An 8,565-nucleotide genomic window follows, 5' to 3' on the forward strand; every position below is an offset into this window, starting at 1 on the left:
GGAGGAGGAGAGATCGTGGCAGGGACACCCCCTCTGCGGAGTGCTTTCTCACTCTCCCTCCGTCTCTGTCTCTGACTCTGGAAAGCTCATGCACTTTATAGAAAATTTTTAAAGAGAAAGAAAAAGAGAAAAGAAAAATTGGACTTCTGAATTCAAAAATTGGAACGAGGGAGCCAGCAGGGGGCATGGTGGTTGGGGTGCTCAACTCCCATATGGCCCATTGCGGTTCGAGTCCCAGATCTGGTGGCTTGCTTTCTCACTTTCCCTCTCTCTGTAGCTCTCTGGTGAGTGAGAGTGCCCTATAGCAAATTAAAATAATAGTAATCATCATCACGATAATTGAACAAAAATACATAATTATTTTTTTCAATCGGAAAGTAAAAACCAATCACCAGAATAATGAGATGTCAGAACCTCACTTGACAGAGAACCAGAGAGCGGGTAACGTGCCCAAGGTCACATCTAGATGGTCCCTTCCAGCTTCTCTCAGTCGCATCTATGCGAGTCCCACCCCAGGAGCCTCCACAGGGTGACCAAGGGGGCACTGGTGGTGCCAGGTCCTCCTCGCCAGCCCAGGCCTCTGCTGAGAGGCACTCTCATGCGGGCCCTGGCAGAATCCTGCCTCTGTACCCACCTGCTGCCACCCACCCCGCCCAGAAGGGCTCTGTCAGCTCACAGCCTCCAGCCACTTGGGGAGCTCTTTGCTAAGGTTGGGAGGGATGCCAGCACTGAGCCTGGCCCAGGTCACTGTGACCACAGAAGACTAGGCCAGGGGCTACCACTTCCCTGCCTTCTCCATTACTGCCATCCTTCAAGGGGTAAATCAAGGCACCACCTGGGGGTATATGGCACGTGGCCTCAGCCTCTCTGAGTTCTTCCACATATGAAGCAGGGCTAATAAACGTCATGCGGGGGACACGAGTCCACCTGCAGACAGGCCTAGGTACATGGCAAAAGGCGTAAGAGGCCATGTACCCCATGCTGCAGGACAGTCCCCACTGTGCAGACACCCGGACCTGCCTTGCCTTGTTGACTCCCGCTCATGCCTTGGGAGGCCTGCCCTGTGGCCCCCAGACTCCTAATGACACTATGCACTCCTAATGACCGAGCTGCTGCAGGGAGAGTGCCAGGCACTGCGTGATCACAGGCTGTGCCAGCTCGCCTCGTGGGAGGCGGGCTTAGCATTCTCCTCACTTTCCAGGTGTGGACCCCGAGGCCCAGAGAGGTGGAAGTACCTTGCCCAAGGTCACCCAGATGGCAAATGGCTGGACCCAGGGAGGCCATCTCCAGAGAAAGTGCCCTTCTCAACTGTGCTGGCTGGTGATCCTTCCAAAAGCCATGACATTTCTTCCCATGACACAAGCCAACACCCTTCCAGACACCACTTATGCCCGTCATCCCCCCAGGGCAGCACAGGCCCCGGGAGGAAACGCAGCAGGCATGGCCAGCGATTAACATCCCTCCAGTCCTGAGAGGCTGGCATGGGACAGGCAGACGATTTGTGGAGATCACCCTGCCCTGCATTTCTGCCTTTCCTGTGCTCCCCCCGGGATGCCCCCTCCACAATGCCCTGCCACCCAGAGGTCATTTCCCAGAGACTCAGACCTGCTTCCAGGGGCTGTGACAGCCAGCCCAGTGGGGCAGCCCTAGAACTCACCGGGCTCACGTAGGAAGCCTGGGTGCTGCTGAAGGCCATGTCTCTACCGCTTCTTATCACCCAGCCAGACAGTGCTCTGCAAGGGAAGGCTGCACAAAGGAATCGAAACCAGAAACCAAAGCAAGTTATTCAAAGGGGAGGAGCCAGGAGCAAGAGGAAGTAGGCCTGCAGAGAGAGCGGTCAGCATCTGGGGGAGGCTAAGGGGGCACTGGGGGTGGGCACTCCCAGCCCCAGAGACCTCCCCTCCCTCTCTCCTCAGTGCCCTGCCCAGAGATGATGCTGTTTGCTTCATGGAGCTTCAGAGTACCAGACCTCATAGACATGACGGCGAGTTTCTCGACAACACTGCCTGGATGGGGCTGTGTGGCCTAAGCACGCCTGGTCACAGTGCCCAGAAAACAATGGAGCTGGGTGTCGCCTGCCTACAGGTGGTGGTGGGGAAGGTCGCTGCCCATTTTACATACAGGGAAACAGGCTCAGAGACATGCCTAGAGTCACACAGCTAACAAGGGGTGGCTTGAGCTACTTGGAGGCTACTTAGGCTCTCCAAAAAGCATTCGTCCCTTTAAACTTTTGATTTCTTGGAGCCAGCAGATAGCATAGTGGTTATGTCGCTGGACTCCCACATGGCCAACTGCAGTTCAAGTCCTGGACCTGGAGGTTTGAAACTCACACTGGGTGCATGTGCGTGTATGGCCAAGATCCCGGGAGAATGGAGGAGAAGGGATTGTGGCACGGTCATCCCCCTGGGCGGTGATTTCTCGCTTTCCCTCTTACTATCTCTGTCTCTCTCTCTCTCTTCAGTGAATGCATGTGCCCTAAGGCAAAATCCTCTTAAAATTAAAAAAAAAAAAAATTTCTTGTATAAAAACACCCTTATGTAGGAAGTAATGTTTTACAAGAAAAACAATGCATATTTTTCTTCTAGAACACAGGAGCTTCTGGTCCTCTTTTCTACGGATTTGTCTCTTTCTTCACTCCTCTCTTTGCCTTGGCTTTACGGTGCAAAGAAGGGGCCGGTGGGTGGTGTGGTAGTTAATGGTGCTGGACTCCCACATGGCCAAGCACGGTTTGGATCCCAGACTTGGCAGCTTGCTTTCTCCCTTACTCTCTCTCTCTTGATCACTCGCTATGTTCCTCTCTGGTCAAATTAAAATAGATAAATTAACTAAAGTTAAAAAAAAATACTTCATTAAAGATAAGATGGAGAAAGAAGTAGTCTTGGATATAACAGAACATTCCATCGACATGGGGGTGAGAGGGAACAGATGAAATAAACAAATGGCCTTTCACTGGCTTCAGCACCTGTTAAGGGAAGTAACTGGCCAAAACGGAGGACATGAGGATAGGCTGGAGACAGGGAGGGGAGCCGAGACGGGGAGGGGAACCGAGTCGGGGAGGGGAGTCAGGACAGCAACTCCCCCGAAGTCAACCAGGTCCCCGCACTGTGCCCAGAGAGATGGGGAGTGTCACGCAGGCCGGAGTGGTAGAGGTGCCCCAGGGCCATGCAGAGGTCTGCAGCCCTCTCGCTGCTTGCACTCTGCCTGGATGCACCAGCATTTGCACACTGACTTCTCTGAGAAGCCCCAAAGACCATGTGTGCCCCCTGCCCGTCTTTCCCACCCATTCTGGTTCATCTGAACTTAAGGTCCACCTCAGGATTTCACACAGCTGGAGCAGAAGCAAAGGGGATGGAAAGACATTCCTTGCCGTCCTCACCGTCACCATCGGAGTACCACGGCACGTCGTTTGCCCACGGTTGCCCACTGACTAGAATATGGAGCAACTGGAATTCTTATTCACTGCAGGTCGGAGCATAAAATAATGGAACCTAGGAAAATTGCTTTGCGTATTGCAATGCAGTCAAATACCTACTCCTATGTCCCGGCTAGTCCTCCCCGACTAACCCAGAGAAAGTGAAAGTTCTGTTCCTAACAGCATTGCCCATGGGAGCCCCAGACCGAGAACACAAAAATCTTCAACGGGAAAAAGGAAAAATAAATCATTATATTCATACAATGGAATGTCACTCAGCACTAAAAAGAAACCACGACATTGGGAGGGAATAACATTGAAGAAACTCATCACTGTGTGGAAAAAGCCAAATACAAACAAACGCTTGTTATTGTAATTCCATTTATAGCAGGTCTAAACAGGTCTGAATACGGTTACCCCGGGGGTCACTGGCTGGGAGGGGTGTGAAGGAGTCTTCTGGGGGCAGGAAACGTCCTGGAACTTGATCTGGGTAGTGTTCACACAGGGGTTTTCGTACCTGTAAACTCACACAGCAAATTAGACCCGGTGCATTTTTCTCTACATAAACAATATCTCAATCAAATACTGTTTAAAGAGAAGAAAAATCTAGGACTTGCCCTGTAGCCTAGTGAGCCAGATCCCATCTGGCTAACCAATGGCCCAAAAAATACACCGTGTGTGTGTGTGTGTGTGTGTGTGTGTGTGTGTGTGTCCAAATTCCTGACGGGATGGAGAAATGGAGGAAGGCTAGCAGAGTGACCACGCCCTGTTTGGAGGGGCTTTCTCCCTCTGTCACTGTGTTTCTCTCTGGTGAATAAGTATATTTTGGCAAAAAGAAAAAAAAAAAAGAAAAGAAAGGAAAAAGAAAAAAAAAGCCTCCCAGAGCCCAGAAAGACATATTTACAGCTAAGAGTTCCAGCAGACAAGGGCCATGCACCTCGCAGGTGAGTTACAGGTGAGCAGCCTCATTAAGTCCAGCCCCCATGTGAGAGCCCCCATGTCCCATCCATGCCCTACAGGGAGGAGCCATAGTCAAACCCAGTGTGTCAAAGCCAAGCTTTTCTAGACACAGCAGGGAGGCACTGTGGAAGGCTGCATATTGGATCTTGCACATGAACAACTGTCCGTTTTGTTCCCTTACCCTAACGTGGCTGTCTGCTTCTGTAAACCTGCTTGCTCTTCCCATGAGAAAACAGCTCATGCTAGCCATACAGAAAACCATATCCGGGACGACATCCTCTACCTGCTACTGTCTTTGCTAACTAGCTCGAAACCCTTTTGTTTAGCAACGTAACTGCTTGCATGGAAACTCCACTCTCCTCAGAAATAATTAACCTGCTTGATTCAGCTTCTGTAACTACTTGCATAGAAACCCCTGGTAACTGACCCCCTATAAAAAGACTACTCCAACTTCAGTTGGGGCTGCAGTTCTGACTCACGGCGCCCTCCCCCCGGCACCGAGCCTCAGACTGTAGTTGCTGGCCAGCAAATAAAGACTTCCTTTAAACTTAATCTGGCTTTGTGGTCATTCATTCGGTGGCACTCTACGACAGCACCCTCCAGGCAAGGCAGCAGGCCAGAGAGAATTCTGGCCACCCCATTCGGTCACCACAGCCCACTCCCAGGGGCTAGCTCTGGGCTTGAGAGGGGAGAAGAGCCTGGGCAAGATCCTTCCCAGAGCTCTGGGACCCGAGGTCCCAGATGTGTGAGACTTTCTGTTCTGCAGTGTAGAGGGATCGTTTCAAAACATGGGTCTTCCACCATACCCTCATTAGGATGGCTACTACTAAAAGACACAAGCAAGGCCAGTAGCCAGTGTGGTGGTGAAGGGGCTGGACTCCCATATGGTCAGCTACGGTTCAAGTCCCAGACACGGCAGCTGGAAAATCACACTGGGCACGTGTGCGTGCCTGTCCCAGATCCCAGGAGAAGGGAGGAGAAGGGATTGCAAGGTGGCCATCCCTCCTGCGGGGTGATTTCTCACTTTCCCTTTCACTATCTTTCTCTGTCTCTCTTCAGAATGTCCCTCAGGCCCCCCTCCTAGGTAGGACCCCATCACTTGCAAAGGTCTCCCCTCAGCTTCACAGTGAGGAAGGCACCTGGCCCCGAACAGAAATTCCATGACTGTTAGTCCTCATCTGGCCTCTCTTGGTCTTGTATGTGTAACTGAAGGGTGGGGCGTCCTTGACCTATGACCTAGATAAGATTGCCTTAAGCCACCAAAGGAGTTTGGGTTTTCTTCTGAGCACCACGAGGAGTCACAGAAAGGTCATGAGTAGAGGAATGAGTTCACATGCTTTGTGCTTCATAGAGACCGCTCAGGGCCTGTTGGTGCTGCTGTGTGACAGTTGAGGCTGCACGAGAGGCCTGGGTTCGGTTCCTGGTCCCACCTAAACAGGCCAGGTGTGACGACGTGCACCTGTGGCCCTCCCTAGCTGGGAGTTGCCACTTGGTGACACTCTGTCAAGAATACTTCTCTCTCTCTTTCTCGTTTAAAAAAAAGAAAGGTGGGAAGAGAGAGACTGGAAAAGGAGAGAAGTAAGGAGTCTGGCTGGGAGGCAGTGCAAGAGCCCAGATGCCCTCCATGAACTCGGCTCTCACCCTGGGCGGCAGTGGGCAGAGGTGGGCTGAGGAACTGCCCTTTGAGTGGAGAAGTGCTCTTTCATAGCTCTGGAGTGCCCACAATAAGGAGCTGCTACAGGCATGAACAGGCCCCTCTGGGGTGTTTTCTCATTCTACTCTGAGCAGGTGTGAACACATACCCTTTGGTGGGGGAAAGAAGGGAAGGGAAAAAAAAAAACACACAACAGAGCTGCCATGGGGCTGGATAAGGTCCTGGTACAATATTAACCGCACAGAGGTAACAGGTCGTCTGAAGTGAAACCAGGCCTGGCAGACAGCGGGTCTGTCTGGCAACCATTTGCACACCGTAATATCCTTTCTAAGCACATCGATCAGTTCTCGTTGGCTGTCCGCCCCTGTTCCTCTGTGTGCAAGTGGCTTTGAAATACCCAGTGTAAAACATTGAGGTGGGGCCAGGCCAGATGGCACGGCGTGGCTAATACTGAAAGACCCCCGACTCAAATAGCCGGTGACCCTTCAGTCCAAGGAGGGCCACGGCCACCCCAGTCAACCACAAGTCAGTTCTTGCTGTAAAACACAAGAGGGTTTTATTGCTAGCGCGCTAGGACTCCACTCCTGGTCACAACAGACTTAGGGGGAAGTGGAGCCCCGAACAAAAGAAGCATGCAGTTTATATAGACACAGGTTTGAGGGGTGAAGGGGAAGGGGATGGGGAGTGAGAAAGTGGGATACTAGTTCATTAAGTGTGGTAATCTTCTTCTGCTCACTTTGTTGTTTATGCAGATGTCACGACTGGGTCAGGTCAGATACTCAGGATGGTCCGATGCTAGTTTGTTATCTACACAAGCGGCCTTCAAGGGCATGCAACAGATGTCTGGCTTCCCAGGGGTAACACAGTTTGCAGAGACCTGACTTTCTGTATGTAGCTGAGTTGATACGAGGGAGTGAAACAAGCCCCTGCGGCTTGCCAGCTCAGGGCTGTTTGTTTCTTTTTTTTTTTTTTTAAACGGTGGTGCAAGCTTTTGTACAGAAGCAAGAAAAAGCAAGTAGTTAAGTTTAATTTTACAGAGTATAGTTTGAACCGATTTTTTATTCCTTCAATACAAACCCTATGAACTACTCAGGACAAAGCATTTTACACATTTTTAAAAATTATTATTATTTTTAAAGTTATTGCCATACGGTGCATGCACTCATTGGAGAGAGACAGAGACAGGGAGAGGGAGAATGAGAAATCACCCCCTGGGGGGGGGTGCCCACACCATAGTCCTTTCTCCCCAATTCTCTCCGAGATTTCGGACGTGCAAACACATGCACCCAGCTTGATTTTCAAGCCACTGAGGCCAGGATTCAAATGGCGGTCAGACATATGGGAGTCCAGGACCTTAACCACCACCCCACCTGCTGGCCCCCCAAATTTTTATTTTAATGAACAAAAACAAGGAGCCAGCAGATGGTATAGTGGTTACATCACTGGACCCCCACATGGCCAACCGTGGTTTGAGTCTTGGACTGGGGGCTTGAAAATCACACCGGGTGCGTATGTGCGTGCCCAAGTTCCTGAGAGGAGGATGGAAGAGAAGGGACTGTGGTGTGGCCATCTCCCCGAGAGGGTGATTTCTCACTTTTCCTCTCACTGTCTCTGTCTCTCTCTTTCTGGTGAGTACACGCACCCTAAGACAAAAACATCTCAAAAAAAAAATTAAAAAAAAACACCCAGATTTCAGAGGTTCAGCCTAAATTGCAGATACTCCAGTCAAATTTTGGCTAGAGTGAGAGAGCCAGATTCCATCTTTCAGGGAAGCTGCAATTTGTAAAAAGAAAAGCCCATGACAGGTGAAATACACTTCCCGCTGAGTCAGGGAAATGACAAGCCCAGCCACGACTTGCCGTGTCTCCAACTTGCAAAAATGCAATGTGTACAAAACAGTAACTGAATTCAGAAAATGTCATTCCAATTTCTCTTATGGAGAGGGTGATGAAAAAATGACCCCATGCCTTCTTTGGAAAAGAAATGCTTTTTGTGAATTAAGAGCAGAGGCCAGCTCCACCCTACAACCTGGCAGCTTGAAAAATGTCTCTGACATGTGTGTGCACTCCAAGCCCTGACAGGAGGAGAAATGGAAAACACGCCCCATTGGAAAGCGCTTTATCTCTCGCCCTCCAGTGAGTGCTTCTGCCTCCTGGCAATAAAGATAAAGTATTCAAGACGTAATCTTTGCAGAATTGTTAGAACGGAGATTTGATATTAGTCCAAAATACGTAATATAGTTTTTAAAGTACAAATCAATTTAAATAAAAATAGTAGAGAGATCATAGCATTGGTGGTCCACAAACGTGGGGACACTTCAGAATGTGGTTGGCAGGTAACTTACTGAAATATTAGAACTGCCGTTAGGATTAGTCACCCCACCTCATTTCAGGTTCCGGATGGGGATACTGAGGCATAGAGATGGGAGTGACTTTCTCCAGGTCATTTTACAATTTAGCATTAGTTTTGGCAGCATTAACAGAAACCCCCTGAGGCCAGCCAGTGGTGGAGTGGTTGATGTGGCTGGATCCCACATGGC

The sequence above is a fragment of the Tupaia chinensis genome, unplaced genomic scaffold, assembly GCF_000334495.1.
Source record: "Tupaia chinensis unplaced genomic scaffold, TupChi_1.0 Scaffold148350_1, whole genome shotgun sequence".
Lineage (NCBI taxonomy): Eukaryota > Metazoa > Chordata > Mammalia > Scandentia > Tupaiidae > Tupaia > Tupaia belangeri.